At 42.1% G+C, this 18,929-nt stretch overlaps 1 long non-coding RNA gene across 2 annotated transcripts in view; it reads left to right on the top strand.

Annotated features, from left to right (window-relative positions):
* The first annotated feature begins 2,755 nt into the window (after positions 1-2,755).
* The window catches only part of LOC137561179 (uncharacterized), a 256,463-nt gene continuing 240,289 nt past the window's right edge, over positions 2,756-18,929 (top strand). For both annotated transcript variants that reach the window (XR_011029906.1, XR_011029907.1), the window contains exon 1: positions 2,756-2,893. This is a non-coding gene — a long non-coding RNA (uncharacterized lncRNA). The remainder of the gene's footprint in view (positions 2,894-18,929) is intronic.

Genomic DNA, 18,929 nt, shown 5'->3' with positions numbered 1-18,929 from the left:
TATGTACTGGTTAATAATCTATTGCCCTGTTTAAATATTTTTAAATCCAAAAAGGATATCATTTCTTCATCACAGGTATACGTTACAAAAATGTTTCTTTGATTAGAATTTAATTGTTCCACAAAGGTGTTGAGACTTTGCCTGTCTCCTCTCCACACCATTACCACATCGTCTATGTAACGTAGCCACAGGGCGACGCGCTCGCCGAACCCACGCATGCCATACACCTCCTCCATCTCCCACAAACCTAGGTGCAGGCATGCGTAGGCCGGAGAGCACGCCGCCCCCATGGCCACGCCCCTCAATTGCTGATAGTACCGGCCATCGAACTGGAAGAAATTTCTTGTCAAAATTAATTTCATCAGATCAACCACATAACAATTATGGGCCTCTTCCTCTGCTCCATAATATTTTTCCAGAAAAAATGAAATCGCCCTTAGACCGTCTCTATGAGGTATAGATGTAAAAAGTGACTCTACATCGAGCGAGACCAATAGACATTCATCTGGCACCACCACTTTGTCTATCTTGTTTAACACTTCCATGGTGTCCTTTACATATGAAGGTAGAGAGACCACCATCGGCTTCAATTTTTTCTCCACATACTGGGATATCCTCTCCAAAGGTCCTCCATTGGCCGAAATTATAGGCCTACCCGGGGGCTTAACCAGATTCTTGTGTGTTTTGGGGATGATATAGAAGGTTGGAATATTAAATTCCTTAATCTCCATATGTCTGTATTCCCTTTCCAGCAGGATTCCCTCAACAAAACCCCATGACAACTTCATATTAGCATCCAACACTAACTGAGTAAAAGGGTTTCCCCCAACTTTTTTGTAGCATTGAACATCCGATAGTAGTCTCTCCACCTCTCCCACATAATTCTCCATGGTCATCAAGACCACGTTGCTCCCTTTGTCACTTTTTTTAATAATGACATCAGACATTTCCTGCAATTCCCTTAGTGCTGCTTGTTGTCCCAACGTTAAATTTGGTGAATTGTGTCTCTTCCAATCTATCAACTTTAAATCTTTTTCCATTACCTCAAGGAACACAGCGGTCGATCTGTTTGAATATAAGGAGGGCATAAACTTGGACTTGCTTCTCAAGTCCGTGTGCATTTGGATTGCTTCATGCATTTCCATCTCTATCGAACCCATGTCGCCATCCCCCACCTCCAAATCATCTACATTAGGCAATTCGGGGATAATGTCTTCCCTTTCTCCTTTTCCCTTAGTGTACATTTTTCTCAAAACCACTCTTCTCAAAAAAAGATTCAAGTCTTTAACCAGCTGAGCGGTCTGGACGAGCTCAGCTCGTCCAACACCGCCAGCGGCTGCCGCTCAGGCCCTGCTGGGCCGATTTTGATGCAATAAAAAGCAGCACACGCAGCCGGCACTTTGCCAGCCGCGTGTGCTGCCTGATCGCCGCCGCTCTGCGGCGATTCGCCGCGAGCAGCGGCGAAAGAGGGTCCCCCCAGCCGCCTGAGCCCAGCGTAGCCGGAACAAAAAGTTCCGGCCAGCGCTAAGGGCTGGATCGGAGGCGGCTGACGTCAGGACGTCGGCTGACGTCGATGACGTCACTCCGCTCGTCGCTATGGCGACGATATAAGCAAAACAAGGAAGGCCGCTCATTGCGGCCTTCCTTGTTTATTCTGGGCGCCGGAGGCGATCGGAAGATCGCCTCCGGAGCGCCCTCTAGTGGGCTTTCATGCAGCCAACTTTCAGTTGGCTGCATGAAATAGTTTTTTTTTTATTTAAAAAAAACCCTCCCGCAGCCACCCTGGCGATTTAATCAGAACGCCAGGGTGGTTAAACACCTCAAATTCATCTCCACCTGTTGAGGGACAAAACGTTAACCCTCTGCTGAGCACAAACAGGTGGTCTTGAGACAAAGTGCGGTTGGTAAGATTGATTACATTTAAACCTGTGGTTCCTTGTGTATCTCTTTCTGCTTCTCTAATGCACTCGACCGCGCCCTCGTCAGTGCTCCTTCCACTGTTTGATTTTCGTTTACAGTCCCTGTTGTCTCTAAAAAATTATCCTCTATTTCAGATTCTTTTTGGGCTTGTTCTATTTCCTCTGCTAACTCTTGTGCTGACAAATAAAATTCTTCTTCTACATTAGACTCCGGGCCAGATGATACCTCACTATCACTACAGCCCTCTGATGAGCTGTATGTGTTTTCACCCCATCTGACCCTTTTTGGCTGTCTCTTTCTATTCCTAATCTTATTCTTTCCTTTACTATCCTTTCTCTGTTTTGGCTCTATATTAAATATATTCCCTTTAGCCCAATCTTCCTGATCTCTCAAAAACTTACCTGCCTTAATCCGCTTTATTTTATTTTGTTCCTTATCAATTATTTTTTTGGTCCTTTCATTAAATTTTTCAAAATGTTTATCTGATGTGTGTTTGTTAATTTCCTCCAACATCTTACTGACACTGCTCTCTATTTCTCTCAATTGTATTTTTTCCTCTTCTGCCATCATGGTCATAACCCTCAGCCCATGCTCTATACATTCCTTTTTCCAATTCGGCAGGAATCTTTCTGTCAGAAGATGGGCTGCAGGGATGACTCTTTCCCGGATTCCCCTTGGGATCAATTTTGCCTTTATGTATTTTTCCATATAAATGATGTTCCACTTTCGTTTTACCAATTTAACAGCTATTTTCTGATAACCTCTAAACTGCTTATCGAGGCTAAATGTCTCCTCCCCTTTTTCTACTGGTTCTTTAACTGCTGCTTGAATTTCTTCATCCACATTGATCACCGGGACATACGCCATCCTTCCCCAAACAGATCGACCGCTGCGCCAAAATGGACCACGCAAGGCCCGGCTACACCCGGGGCGTCTACCCTGGGTCCCCCCCCTCCGTGTTCACTCTACTCGGGTAAGGTGCCTAGTACCTAGTACTTAAATCAACTCAAATATAACCTACTACCTTGTGCTTCACACAACCAATTACTGAAATAACAAAAAACCTCAGAGATCAATGACTGATATATGAAATACGTGTATTATGAAAATCACATCACATAAATTACACACAATATACCCATGATCCCCAATTATTGCACCATCCCTTTAAAACCCATGAAGTATACACCTGAGCATCTAACTGGACTAACATATGCACTACTATGTCGCTGTGATCACATTTCCTATGCAGTTCAAACAAACAGGGTTATGAGTTCTCTGCCTAACCAGCAGGTAATACTTATCACCTCAGCACAGACTGTGTGTAGCTCTGATTTCCCTAGCACAGTCACAGAAGGTGCAGTTTATTGCTGGATACTGAGGTCCCATACAGAACTGCTTCACTGAAAAAAAGCACATGCAAAAAATAGTGGTAAGCATATGCAATTCATCTGGCCAGGATTGCTCATATATACTTCACAGCAGTGATTAAAAACATGCAGTGTGTCTCACCATACTTCACCATTCCCTGTGCACCCGGGAACAGCCTTTAATTGGCAATCAGATAAAGTCCCTGGATCAACACCACCGGGTATTACCTAATAATTATAGCCATGGATGTCTTTCAACGCAAGGAAAGCATCTAAGCCCCCTTTAAACGCAGATATAGAATTTGCCATAACTACTTTCTGCGGCCATGCATTCCACATTTTGATCACTCTTACTGTAAAGAACCCTTTCCTAAATAAATGGCTAAAACATTTTCCCTCCATGCGCAGATCATGTCCTCTAGTCCATTGTAAAAGCTTAGGGACAAAAAGCTCATCAGCCAAGCTTTTATATTGCCCTCTGACGTATTCATACATGTTAATAAGATGGCGTCTTTTCTCTAGACTAAATAAGCCCAGTTTATCTAACCTGGTAAGCGAGACCTTCCATCCCTTGTATCAATTTTGTTGCTCGTCTCTGCGCCTGCTCTAAGACAGCAATATCTTTTCTGTAATGTGGTGCTCAGAACTGAATTTCATATTCCAGATGTGGCCTTACTAGAGAGTTAAACAGGGGCAATATTAAGCTAGCATCTCGAGTTTTTGTTTCCCTTTTAATGCATCCCAAAATGTTATTTGCTTTAGCTGCAGCTGCTTGGCATTGAATATGATTACCGTATTTAACTTGCTGTTGATGAGTACTCCTAAGTCCTTCTCCAAGTATAATATCCCCATCTGTATCCCATTTATTTTGTATGGTGCTAGACCACTGGTACGACCAAAATGCATGAATTTACATTTTTCAACATTGAATTTCATCTGCCATGTATGTGCCCATATAGCCACCCCATTCAGATCCTGTTGCAATATGTCACTATCTTCCTGAGAGTTGATGATTCTGCACAATTTTGTATCATTTGCAACAATAGCAACATTGCTTTCTACTGCATTTACTAAGTCATTAATAAAATACATTGAAGAGCACTGGGCGCATGGCGCATAGGCGCATGGGGTTTGGCTATTATTTAACCAAACACCGGATTGGAAGCATTGTAGATTGGGGAGTGGTTAATGTTAGATGTAGGAAAGGCTGGATTATAAATTTCCATGCCTAGACTAAATGTCTGGTACAGCACCCCTTCCCAATCCTTGTGCAGACCAATCTTCCATGTCTAACATTCATGTACAGCAGCCCTCGTCACTTATATACAGATCCCTTAGGCAGCAGCTCCCTATTTCCATGTGTTGCTCTTTATTTGCAGCCTCTTCTTCCATGTCAAGCTGCCATACGACAGGCTGCTGCCCAAGGCCCCGGCCTTGGTGCCCTTATCAGGAATCCAGCCATGGGTGTAAAAAGAGGGGAGGGGGTGGTAGTGTGAGAAATACGTTATGAAAATCAATATTAGAATATTCTAACTATTGAAGACACTTTCACGCTACATCCGGCACCTACATTTACATTACACCTTTTTTATATGTATGCCCACCACTCACCTGGACACCTCAAATTCCAGAGTCACAGTGGTGGTTTTTTTTTCAGGCATATGAATGAAATCGCTGTTGGGAGACTTGGGCACAGGATACAGCTGATATGCGACTTACTCTGCTCTTGCGCAAGTCCCGGCGGTGTTAATTCTATTCTCCCTCCAGGTCCACGTGGATGGTGGGGAATGATGTAATTTGGCTTCCAGCTATTGCTGGCGGCTGAATTACAGTGTTTTAAAAGTAACTTCAGCTCTGTCTTCTAACAGCGCCAAAGTTACTCGTGTGCTGCTATAGCTGTAATTCCCATTATGATCTATGGTGGTGTCGGCTGCGCCCAAATCTCCTGCACTGTATTCCACTTGTTGTTCTTTCAGGTCTTCTGCTTTTCTCATAGTGCCCAGCCTACCTTGTGTGTGCTGCTCCCTCCAGCTGTCCTTCCTTCTCTCTCCACATGGCTTAAGGGCAATAGGGTAAGGTTGGTATTATGGAAAAGGAGTATCACAGCTGCAGCTTCTTTGTTCCTTCCTTATAGTTGCTAAAACTGAAATTAGAAAGGTCCAATAACTTTTTATTTTTGGATGCAGATTCCAGGGCCTGTACATGCTTTTTTGTCTTCCCCAAATGCTTGTCCTGTTTGCATCTATTTTGAGTTCTGCTTTTACAAGTATAAGACAGGTATTCCACACAAAGCTCTCATTGCAGGAAACCAAAAGTCACACACATATCTAAGATTTCTATTTCCTGAATCTATTGTTTGTGATCAGTTTGGGTGACAATTTATTCACAATGACTGTACAGAGATGCTCATCAGCTCCCTACCAAGCAGCACATTTGGTACTATAAACAGATCAGGGCAGTGGCGTGACCACAGAACATGGGGCCTTCCTGCAAGACATTGATGGGACTGCATTAATGTTCACATTCCTTCCCTTACCTCCCCTTGGTGGTCAAAGCCTGGGGGCCCATCTTATAAGTGTCAAACACCATTGTGGCCATCAGGATCTTCAAACCCATAACATGTGTAGATATTAACAGATCTGAACTGGAGAATCAAAGGATGAGAAGGTTAGTAGTTGGGTCCCCTCCACACCTCTGGGCCCCCCTGCAGTTGCAGTGGCTGCACCCCTGTAGTTATGCCCCTGGGGTAGGTGAGATAAGCAAGAAGCATCCTGCAGGCAGGGAAGTACAGAAGCAACTGCCAAGGATTTTCCAACGTGGCCAGTCTCTGAAGAGGAAGAGGCTGGCTGCAGGAGTGCCATATATATATATATATGGAAGATGCACATGTAAAGGGATGTCAAATATGCCTTATTTCAGTTTCACAATCATGTGCTGCCTTGATGCCATCACTCACAGATATCCGTTGTATTCGGTAACTCACTGCGGTTACATGTTTCGGACAGAGAACACAGCAGGCAGAGACAGGTTTCTGTAATAAACTCTGCTAAAATCCTCACAATATCCAGATCACTTCATAGGTCACATTTAATGAGTTTTGTTGGATAATCAGCGCGTATTGAATATAAACAGCTAAAGGCTAACTTTCACCATGCGATTTGTAAATGCTACTTAATCAAATGGTTTGGAATTTATGTATATAATTAGACAACTAAGCATTTCCATAATTTCAAATCCTGGCGTTAAAAGCAGACAAGAGCTGCAAAAGGATGTTATATTTTAACTTCCATTATCTCAGCAGCTGTAAAGAATCCCATTTTAAAAGCAGTGGATATAACCAGAACATTGTTGGAAAAAGTCCAAGTCAAATCTGGTATGGATTGTATAGAGACATTAAGAGACAAGAGTCATAACATTTTAACAAAACCTGAGAAAATTGTATTAATGTATCACACGATCCTTACAGGCAACCAGTGTATTTCACATGCAGATGTGGTCACACAATCACTACTGTGCTGTGTTGAACTTCTCCCTGAGGTCTAGTGGAGGGATAAGTCCCTTTTAAGAGGGGAGGTGTGGCTAAACTGCCACTCACCAGCCCTCCCAATCAGGATTTGGAAAGGAGCATGGCTAGGCTGCCGTGCACCCTCCTTTAATCAGGGACAATGGTTGGCTACTTTAAGGACCGTTTCCACTGGGTCTGAATTTGGCTCCATTGCCTGACCACAAAAACTACAGCCTATTGATGGGCTGTTTCCGATTGGTGTGTGGGAAAAAAATATCACATCTTTTTCTTTATCTGTACAAAAATGTGCCTCTAAACGCAATAAATGTTCTTCAGTGGATTCAGCACACAAGTCTGGATGCTGTTTTGTATGTTTTCCATTTCCTACGTTAAAAGACACTGAAATGTTCCTTACTTTTATAGGTAACAAAATAAAATAAAGCTAAGTTCTGGTTAGTTGGCATGGTAGTCGGCACTATTTTCCTTCTTGTTCTAGCTTCTGAAAATAGTACTTTAAACATTTTAAGACTATGAAGACGCTTTCATCGCTTGTCGACACTTCCACATTACTTCTCACTGGGGTTCTCCTCCTGCACAGAAATAGCAAGATGAGGTCCCTGATTCAGATAAGAGAAGACAAAGTTATTCACAAGGTGGTCTTGCTGTTTCCTGGAAATGCATTTTTTCACATCTTTATAAGCTGATTTCAGATATCAAAACGGAGTTCTTACTCTGCATAATACATCAGACAGCGGTGCACTCTTTTCTTTGAGTCCCTACTGTGCAAATAATTAGAAAACAATGCTAATCTTTCCTTTGGAAGACATGAAATAAAACAAATGAAACTATTTGAGGGTTCGGAGGCCTCTTACTGACCACAGCTGAGCTTAGGAAAGATTGTAGCATGCTGAATAGGGTAGATTTATCTCACCACGAGCTTTCTATCCAATATGCCAACCCAAAAGAGCTCATTAGGATTCACTATTACACATAATGGTATGTTAATTAAATACAAATTACGGCAAATATGTGAACAACAAGCAGCACATTGTAGGTGGGTAAAATCCAGATACTTTTATTGGCACATCCAAAGAGACAGATACAGCAGCTGACGCGTTTCAGACACATTGGCTTTGGTCATAGCTATGAAACGCGTCAGCTGCTGTATCTTTCTCTTTGGATGTGCCAGTAGAAAGTATCTGGATTTTACCTGCCGATGGTGTGCTGTGGGCTCTTGCTCATATACTGTATATAGCAATCCAGTATTAGTTAGCAATCAAGTGTGGATGATAGTCTATTGCACCGCCACCTGGCTAATGCACAAGAGTTTTCCGTATGCTCACGCTGGCTGTCCGATCTGTAGATAGTAAACTAGCAAACACCATCAATGAAACTATCATCTGCAGACTACCCCATACACACTCCATAGCAATGATGACTGGAAACAGTCTATTGGCCCTCTTTCAGATGACCATCATTTAGTTATCAGTGTACCACCCTGCAGTGTGGGTTGCCACGTTTAGGTGATGCTTGACAACAAAAAATTCATCCAAGTAGATCTGATCTTTCTTGCAGCCCATCACCACCTGAAAAAGGACTACAGGCTCAATACAATTTTCTTTTTCTCCTAAGTTTTCTCCTTTATTTTTTCATACTGCAATTGAAAAAGTACCAAAATGTAGACGAAGTACTGTCAATATTATTCTGAGTATTTTCTTGCTTGCTGGTGGCCTAAAAGGCATATTAATTATAATGTGAACATATCACTTAGGAGAAAAAAATGTAATTGGATCGGACCCTATAAGTATTGAGTCCATGGGTACCTTTATAAACCAGTTCTTGACGTTCTGTATTTAGTTACAGATCTAATGGGACCATCTTCCATTATTCCTTACAAATATGATAATATCCAATCACACAACCTGCCAATGTTCTCTTCTCGAGAAGAAACAATAGTGATTGAATAACATTTTTAATGCATTTTTCTTGTTTTGACATGACATGAGTCTGTGGTTTGATCCAGCTGGAAATGCACAAGTGACATCTTGTTTCTGCAGTTATCTTAATGAGGCATGGTCTGGAATATGAGAATATCATGTCTTGTAGCCCAGGGCAGAATTGACACAGCAAGTCGTGGCGTTACGCTGCACCTGACTGCGGTTGCCAAGGATGCTGCAGCCAGGCACCTTCTATTTCTGTAGTTTTCTCTCGCTGAGGAGGTTTTCAAAGACCTATTGTAAGAAAGAGATTTTAAGGAGGGGTGCTGTGTTTTTTCGTGGACTAAGAGCCCTAAGTGATGGCGGGCACAGTTGTGAAATGTCACTTTTCATTAGTCTTACAGTTCTAAGCAGTCACCATGTGATCTGTCAGTGGAAGTTGCCTCCCATATTACTTTTGTATGGTATGATCAGGATGGAGGGTCTGTAATACCACTAAGCTAGCTAAAAAGTAAATCTAGGGAGGAATGCTGAGGAGTATAATATCTGAAATTTGGGTATTCATGCCCTGCTCTTGAGAAGGGTTAAAGTGCATCTTCTGTTCTGATCTGTAGTATAGTTACATAGTTATCTAGGTTGAAAGACGATGTGCATACCTCCCAACTTTTAGGCGCCAGGAAAAAGGGACACTAAGACACGCCCCTGAGGTAGGCTGCTGGCCAAAATCCGGATCAGGATTTTAATCTTTAATATGTTAATAAACAAGCATTTGTAAGTACAATGGTTGTGGGGTCTGTCCAGCACTAGGCGCAGTCTGCACTATGGTGTGACCCCTCTGTGCTTCCATATACAGGAATTGAGCCGACAGCATCCTGCATATCCTTTGGAGCGCAGAGTGTGCGACATCACTTCTGGTGGGAAGACTCAGCGTCCTCAGTCAGATCCAATACATACGCGTGAGCGGTGTTTGTGCACACAGCACGGAACTTATGCCCACGGAGGACTTCATGTAACAGCAGGAGGTATTTCCCTTATACCCACACTGTTTGCAGGTACTGTTTCCACGTATTTAATACAGCGGCTGGTTTTCAGGGACATTGCATCCTCCAGCCATCGAGCGCCAGGTCCTCCTAGTGTTTACATTGACTCTGAACTGTTGGGGTTTGAGGACTGACCCTGAGATTTCTTTCCTAGGCTGCTTTTTTTCACCTAGTGCACCCACTGCTCTCTTTTATATTTGCAAGCCTTTAACTACGCCCCAATTTTTTCAAAACCATGCCCCTTCCCTATACAGTTTTGCATTGTCCTGTAGTTTCCCCTTCCCTCCTATGCAGAGTTTGGCACACAGAGCAATGGTAGGCAAGTTATAATCACAGCACACATGTATTTAAGTATATAAATTAGAGTAAACAGCACTACGCGAAGAGTTTATCAATATATTTAATAAGAACATAAAGACTGAAGTGTAAAATACTTTATTTCTGACTAAAACCTCCACATATAGGAAATGTTAACACAGGGATAACCCCTATTCAAGTGCATAACTCCCAGGACTGTAAATCCATAAAATCACTCTACTAACCCTAATTAAGGATCTTGTACCACAATCTGGGTTATTTATAAGAGCAATAGCACAGACGAATACAACTAATATCACTGATAGGTATAGAGTTTCTAAAATGTCACTGCAAGCATATATGTGTGCACACCTATTGAAAGGCAATATATTCACCTCTCCATTCACATGGTTTGCAACCAGATAGCCAGTGTAGATATACCTATCTTTGTAAACTTCAAAAGCATTCATTGCTGAAATCCTGGTGGAAGTTTATGTTGGGTTACGGATTAAGTGTGGGATGAAGTGTAAGGGGAGAAAGCACAGTGTGATGTGAAACATGTATTCAGGATCAGAATCAGAATAACTTTATTTCGCCAAGTACAACATGAGTTGTACCCGTAATTGTTTTTAGGAAATACACTGTCGGTGATGGTACAGTAATTGTTAAAGTTACCAGTACAGCAAGTGTTAAGGTGCCTATTAACAGTACAATTTTTTTTACCAAATGTGATCTTTCGATGCAATTTTTACGATCAAATTGTATAGAAAATTTGCCGTTTATGAAGGCAATCGATAAGGAACGATTCTTTGGTCGATTGCTAAATAGGCTAAAATTGATCCGAAAGTTGGATTTTGTGATTGAATTTGAAGAAAGAATTGTTCAGTAAATGTGAACAATCGTTAATTACCTTCCGATTAGTTACGGTCATTCAAATTGCATTGAAAGATCGCATTTAGTGAAAAATTGTACCGTTAATGGTCACCTTTACAGTTACAGTACAAGATACATAAAGATGGCATATCTACAGTACATAAACCATTGTGAAAGAAGGACCAGAGGGTTCAGAGGTCTCTGTAGTGGTCTCTGCAGAGGCCCTTGGCAGTGAAACCGTTAACAACCAACTCTCCTGCTCTGTGAAGAGGTCGGGGCATTTGGCCATTGCCCCGGAACAACATGACACAGCCTGCAAACCGCTAGTGTCCCAGTGAAATCGTGACGGTTGGGACATATGGATGTGTCTACCAAGTTCAAACTTTTGAATTATAGCATAATTGAGAAGGGGAAAGATTATCTCCCAACAGTCTACCACTTTACGTATGATCCATTTGCTTCTGCTCTATGTCTTCTGTAACCTGGCCAGTTCTCTATCCATGTATGCACATTCTCCTCTACTCAGGGCTGGATTGATATCTAGGGAGCCTGTAGGGACAAAAGGCCCGACTGCCTATGGGCTGGTTCACACGGGTGACTGCCGGGGCGGCCGGCGGCATCTCAGTCAAATGCTTTCCTGGACAGTGCAGAAAAGCATTTGATGACTTTTGGCATCGGTCAGCGTTTATCACCTATGGGGACATGGAGATGTGGAGGTAAGTAACCCTGGAAGCTACACGTTGCTTCCAGGGTGGGCTGAAACGACGGGACTGGAACCAGTGATCGTGATCAGAACATGACGTTTGCACAAATGATGGTAAAAGTACAAGCGCCATGGCCAGCATTAAACAACCCACAATTGCCCGTGTGAACCAGCCCTTAAAGTGTACCCGAGCCGAAGCTTGGTTCATAAAGGAAATAATTACCTAAAAAGAGGGAAGTCTCTGGATCCTGTAGAGGACAGCTTATGTCAATGGTTCCTGTGATTAGAACAACCCCAGGTTCATCTAAAAGACAAAAGGAGACCACCAGGAGTCCAATGGTGCAGAATCGTGTAAGATTCAGGAAAGCAAATTGCTAAGGATGTATATACTCACAAAGGTGGGTTGCAAATACTTACAACCACCGTCAGAGCAGGTGGGAAATTAACCGTCCCCGCTCAGTTTTCCAGGTCTGTGACAGGAACAGGGTGGTCGCACTCTGGAAGTTCTTTAGCGCAACTAAAAATCGATCAAAAGAGGTATGACAAGACGCTTAAAACAGGGGTGGAGGCGCCCAATGCATAAAAGGTAGGCTAATGAGCTGTTAATCTTATAAACATAGAGGGAATCTTGCCTCTCTTGAAGAATTTGGAACAGTTTATTGAAAAAAGGTCTTTTATTCAAGCACATAAAATTGACAAAGCATTTCGCGGGTACTTTCCCGCTTCCTCAGGTCAGTGAAAAAACAGGTGCCTTAACTGCTATGGCTGTGTACCAAGCATGAGCACTTCTCTGTTTCTCTGTAGACAGAGAGGCGCTCATGCTTGCTACACAGCCATAGCAGTTGCTGGTGTTGACCTGAGGATGCGGGCAAGTACCCGCGAAACGCCTTGTCAATTTTATGTGCTTGAATAAAAGACCTTTTTTCAATAAACTGTTCCAAATTTTTCAAGAGAGGCAAGATTCCCTCTATGTTTATAAGATTAACAGCTTATTAGCCTATCTTTTATGCATTGGGCGCCTCCACCCCTGTTTTAAGGATCCTGTAGAGGCTTCCCACAACATCCTCCAGTCCTCCATTGCCGTTTGCGGACCCCCCAAAGATTTCCAGTTCATCTTTTTATATACAGCTCCCTTGAGCAACATATCTCCTCTTCCCTGTGTTGCTCCTCATTTGTAGCCTCTCTTTTCTATTTTCAGGTGTCTCTTCTTATCTACAGATAAAACCAGTGTCATAGCAGTAGGGGATGCAGAGGTTGCGACCGTCCCGGGGCCCCTGGTCCAGGGGGGCACACTAGGGGCCCTCCTTCATCCATCTTATTAGCTTTTTATTGGTGCTATGCTGGTAATGAACACCTCTATATGTGCAATGAATAGTGGTGATCCTTAACAAACCTTGCTCTGATTTTGAGGCTTCATATCAATCAATACAGTGCTTTGGGCCCCATGAAAAACTCACACTGGGGCCCCAAGCTGCTTAGTTACGCCACTAAATAAAACCACAATAAGACGCACATATTTGCGAACACCCCTTTCACATACAAATATGAAATGAGTAAACTGCATTTTCTTCTCACCATAATTAGTATTTCCCTTTAAGAACTTGCAAGTCAAAACAGCAAGTGAAACTCCAAGCAAATAAATTCTCTAGAAATATTTTGTATATGTTTTAAAATGCAATTAGATGCTAAACCTAAATAAAATAAAAAGTAAATCTCTATACATTCCCTTTATGTCTGTCTGTCAGTCTGGCCACAAACGATTGGATCAGGTGTCAGTATTTTGAAAGGCTTCATTTTTTAGAAGTTGCTATTTGTTTGTCAGTCATGCGTATCCTGTGGGGTCTATTTATAATGATGGGTTAATCCAGGTGGATTTGCTTGCCTGGATTTGCCTGCATCTGTTGGCAACATTTTCCAGACTGTATAAAGCCAGTAAGTGAGTGCTGTGGATGCAAATGAAGGTGCTGGGTGACTTTGCAGTAAATCTGCAGTGAATTAGGACATAAAAAAAAATTCTGAAAATATCTCTATTTGGAATTATTTTAAAGAAGATATACTTTGTTATGATAGATATAGTTTTTTTCTTCAAATCTTTTAAGCCTTACATTTACTGTATTATACAGAAGGGGTCAATTTGTTAGTTTGTGTTGTAAATGAACATGCTGTATATACAGTATAAGTATGTTTAAAGGGAAAGAATCCTAAAATTGCACACAATTCAGGTGTAGGTGCCTAAAGAGTTTGTTTGTCTCTATGGTCTTTTGTTCATACCCGTGGGTACGTCGGTCGTTGTGACATCAAGCTGTTGGCAGTATCTGTAAGAATCTATCCGTTGATTGCTATGGGCAACAACACTACACCTTCATTCGGCACCATATCACAGGAAGTGTGATAACTCGGCTCTTATCACAGCAACAGCATAGGAGATAGAACTTCTTAGGCGTCCTCAAAGTTTCAGGAGTTTATTCAGTAAACAGATATACAGATGCTTATCTCTACATGTTGTTACATCTCAGCGAAGCAATTGGTCTGTAGTAAGTCCTCTTTGCGTTACCTACTAGCTAGATCAGGCCTCTCTTATGTTACATCTATACTACGTTGCACTTAGGCCTATATACAGCATACAGTTAGATAAGATGACAATACATTACAAAAAGAGTAGAGGGTGCAAGTCATCAGCCAGAAGTCAGAAGCAGCAGAAGTAGCCCCCCCAGGAGCCACATTAGCTCTTCTTATACTAACCTCTGAAGATTTAAATGTGACATCATCTGAGCAGGTACGGATCAATAACTCATCACCTGCTATTGGCTAAGACCCCGTGATATCATGACAAGCACAGTCTTTACTGCGCATGCCCTGGACAGTTCCATTTTCCAAGGAACTGTCATCTTGTTCTGAGGAGGCAATTGTTTAATGTTCTTGTGAGAATATTTTCTTAACAATGGCTCATGTTTTTGTTGTTCGTCGCCAGCTGGTCTGGCCTCTGCACTGGATATATCTGATACAGCCTTGGGAGTTCCTGTATCACACTGTTCTTCAGTGCTTCTAGAAATCCTCTTTAAAGGTATACTCTGCAAACCAAGTCTTTTAACTAACCTCAGCTAAAGTAACTGAGGCCTACGAATTCAAGCATATAATACTTAAATTCTAACAGTATCAACAGAATTACTTTAAACTGCAGTATAGTAAAGCAACCACAACATGTCACTGTCTGTAGAATGACGTGAAGATCTTTATGGTATTGTAATTTCCTGTATTCACTCTCTGTTCCTTTCTGTTCTAAGTAAGTTGCTTTTCCTTATGGTGTTGTATGATTTATCTCTGCATGTCTTTCTTCAGTAAAGAGTTACAACTTGTTATATTGGGTGCATATCTGCATGCAGAGACCACTCTGCTCCATCAAAAACTACTGTAAACAACAAGTGACTAAGTGTTTCAGTAATAACTGGTTTCCTCTGCTTACAATCTGCTGCTTTATTTGAAAAGTTTTTTCTATTAAAAGGTGTACTTTAACCATTTATGCTGTGCGGACGTGAGCTTCACGTCCTCAGCGGCAGCTGCTAGAGCCGCAGGGACGCGCTAGTCACATCCCTGCAGTTTGCGGGTGTTTGCACACGATTGTGCGGGCAAATGCCTGTGATCGTGATGTTGCTGCTAGCAGGGGGGATTGGCTGCAGGGGACAAAAGTCCCCTGTGCCAATCCGAGCATGTCTGCTGAGAATAAACACTGTTTTTGTTTAAAAACAGGGTTTATTCTTTAAATACAGCCGTGATTTCTGCCAGTTTCTGCCGCCCCATCGTTAGATTTATGAATGGGAACAATGTTCCCATTCATTAGTTCCCATTCACTAATTTCCCTCCACGAACTGTGATTGCAGGCTTCCATTGAAGCCTTACGTCACTTCCCTCGTTACAATGTAGCAATACATTGTATCCTATGTAGCGTATTTTCTAAACTAAACAATTAAACAATTACCGTTGATATGGAGGATGGGTAATTTGAAAGGGGTATATATACAGTGGAAAATGGCCGCAACTCTAGACTGATGAAACCCCTCCTGAGGAAGGCCACCGTTTAGTGGCTGAAACGCGTAGAGGATTTATTCCTGACAACTCTTAATAAGATTGGGGGAGAGCGAGGAATATAGGTGTACTGTAAGGAGCGCGCAGCAGTCACCTAGCAACCAAGTTCCAGCAACCCCGTGAGTGGTGACGTCACCCGAAAATCAATAGAGTGAGAGGAAGTAGTACGGAAGTGTGGCCGGGCGAGTCCAGTATCTTCAACACGGAAGTGACGTAACGGCTATACGTGAAGCTCAGCGGGAGTACGGTACACACATGACCTTAGAGCGTACAGCTCAGGATCTACAGCTGTGAGCACCGCCAGTGAAAACGCACGGATAGACTGTGAGTAAACAATCCCCTGCATTTGTTCAATGTCCAGGGGAAGCTGACAATTATAAAGTTTGGAAGAACTGGAATAGCATTTTAGTGTGAATAAGCCGGACAGCCCTTACCCATTAGAGGTATGGAATGAACATATGGGACATTGTTCAATAGTGGAAAGCAATCCAGTGAAAACGGGCTGTTATTCCGTTCATTTGTGCTGTCCGTATTCCGGATTAAGTGACAGCCTGTTTATCTGCCAGTTATGAACGTTCTACAATTTTAGATTTTTCATTCATTCATTTTTTCTGCATATATAGGAGAATATCTTCCCCTTTTTTCTATTAATTTTATATTATTAATTTTTTTATATTTGATAGAAGGGCCCTTCTATGGTGTGGATGAATGAAGGTTGAAGTGAGTGTGAGAGAAGGTAGGAAACTCCGTTACTAATGGTTTCTATGTGAATTTGAATTAATAAAGAGTTTTTTAACTTTTATACAGAGCGCGTGCTTGAATAAATTTGAAGTGTATTTTCTAAACTAATAGGGGAGATCTTGTGGCCAAACAGTAAAATTACACCTACTGACATTAGGGAATAAAAAAAAATGAATATCTATGTCAAGAGGGCATATAATTATTAAATAATGGGCTAAAAATTAGTGATGGATGTAAAACTGAAAAAATACACCTTTATTTCCAAATAAAATATTGTCACCATACATTATACTAGGGATATAATTTTTATTTTATTTTCTGATTAGCTCAGAGTCTAGCCACAGTTTATGAAGGCTCAACCATATTGATAGGCTGACACGCTCTTGGTGTTGGGCATAAAGTCTCATCATGTTTGCCAATCAGAATTTGCCTAATTTAATTATTACATAGGAATAAATAAAGACATAACATGCTGAAATCAAGTGTCTCAGCATGCATGACCACTAAGTGCGCCCTGGCAAAAAGCACTTGTCTAGGAAGTGGCCGCAGGCCGAGCCAAGGCGACAGCATGTGCAGGGACCTTTGCACTATCAAATTACTACATGGCCCAAAATCAAGTATCTCAGCAAGCATATGCCCCCTGGCAAAAGGCACCTGTCTCAGAAGTGGCTATAAGCAGAGCCGCCTGATACATTTCAAAGCAATAGCACATGCAGAGGCACCAGCACCATCAGACACTGCAAGGCCCGAAACCAAGCATCCCAGCATGCATGACCACAGAGCACACCCTGGCAAAAGACACCTATCCCTGAAGTGACCGCAGGCAATGCCCCTCCCGATACATCCAAAGTGACAGCGTATGCAGGGACCTTTGCACCAGACACCATAATGCCCAAAATCAAGTGTCCCATCATGCATGACCGCAAGGAGCCCCCGTCCCAAAAGTGGCCACAGGCAGAGCCTCCCGACACATCCAAAGTGACAGCACATGCAAGAGCCCCCACACCATCAGCAACTACAATCAGCAACTGCAATCAATGAGTGTCCCCCCCCCCCCCCCCCAAGCTCAACAATCGCCTCATCCTGCACAACCACTATCAAGAACAAGACCACGTCCATCCTCGCGATCAAGACAACTTTCAGCAGAAAGCACGACACGCACGCACGCACACGCACGCACACACACGCACACACACGCACACACACCACCAGCACCCATTCACACCCAGAACCAGTCGTCCCACCCCTCGGAGAACACGGTGAGTAGAAGAGAAAACACAGAAGGAAAGGTGTAGAGGTGTATATAATAGCTAATTAACACTACACTAAAAATAGTATGGCTAGCATTTGAATTTCTCTGAACAGAAGTTGTACAGCTTTATCTATCTGTTTTGTTCATTGGTAACAGTCATTGGGGCCTCGGGGGGATGTGAGTATTACATCTCTAAGAGCTCATTAAATCTGGTGAGCCAACTTGATATTGTAGGGCTAAAGTTGGTACCCTAGTGTTCAATTTTAGTTTCTTACCAATCAAGGTTGAAAACATTAAAAGGTCCATAGATAGCTCAGTAGTGGTTTAAAGGCCCTGACCAAAGATTGCCTCTATTTCATTGATACAGAGGTCTAGGTCTGTGTTTACTTTTAGGAAAACCTCAACAGTTTTCCAGAATTTCTGGATTGGGGGACAGGACCACCATATGTGAGAATAACGTAGAACTGGACAAGAACATCTCCAGCAAATCTAAGGAACAGAACTGTATAGTTTATTCATAGCATTTGGAGTGGAATACCAGCGCATAATTATTTTATATTGCATTAACTGAAGTAGAGTATTTTTAGGTCTCCAAACATTTTCTATAAAACTTGACCAGCTTTTGTGATCCAAAGTAATTTTCAGTTCACTCACCTTCCCACCTCTCCCTAATCCTATCTCGTGAAGTGCAGCAGCGATCCATACAAAAGCGACAGGCTTCCTGGAGGTTTAGTCTGAGCCAGAAACCATTTTTCAAAATTGGACAGTTCAGTCCTAAAAGGGCTCAGAGACTTGATTTCTTTGAGTATATAACTTGATATTTGGTAGAATTTAAAAAATGGAAAATGTGGAGGTGGGCTGGCTAGACCGAACTCTTCCAGGAAATCCCAGAGTCTGGTACCTTTTTCTAAACCGGTTCCGTTAAGCTAAGTCCTGTCCATCCCTAGGATGAAACCAGGGTTGTTAGCAATGGATATAAGTTTAACGTGGCAGTAACCTGGACAAATGGCCAAATAAAATTGGTGAAACTATAATGGCTGAAAACTGAAAAATAATATTTTTTTTTCCATTTATTTTCTTAATATTCCCATTATAATGTTTTAGAATAAAATAATTCTTAGCATAATGTATCACCCAAAGAAAGCCTGATTGGTGGCGGAAAAAAAAGGTATAGATAATTTTGTACTGATAAAGTTATTGAGGAATTA

This window comes from Hyperolius riggenbachi, chromosome 3 (assembly GCF_040937935.1).
Source record: "Hyperolius riggenbachi isolate aHypRig1 chromosome 3, aHypRig1.pri, whole genome shotgun sequence".
Taxonomy (NCBI): Eukaryota; Metazoa; Chordata; class Amphibia; order Anura; family Hyperoliidae; genus Hyperolius; species Hyperolius riggenbachi.
The sequence above is the reverse complement of the archived record's forward strand: the minus strand, read 5'-3'. Positions and strand labels throughout refer to the sequence as shown.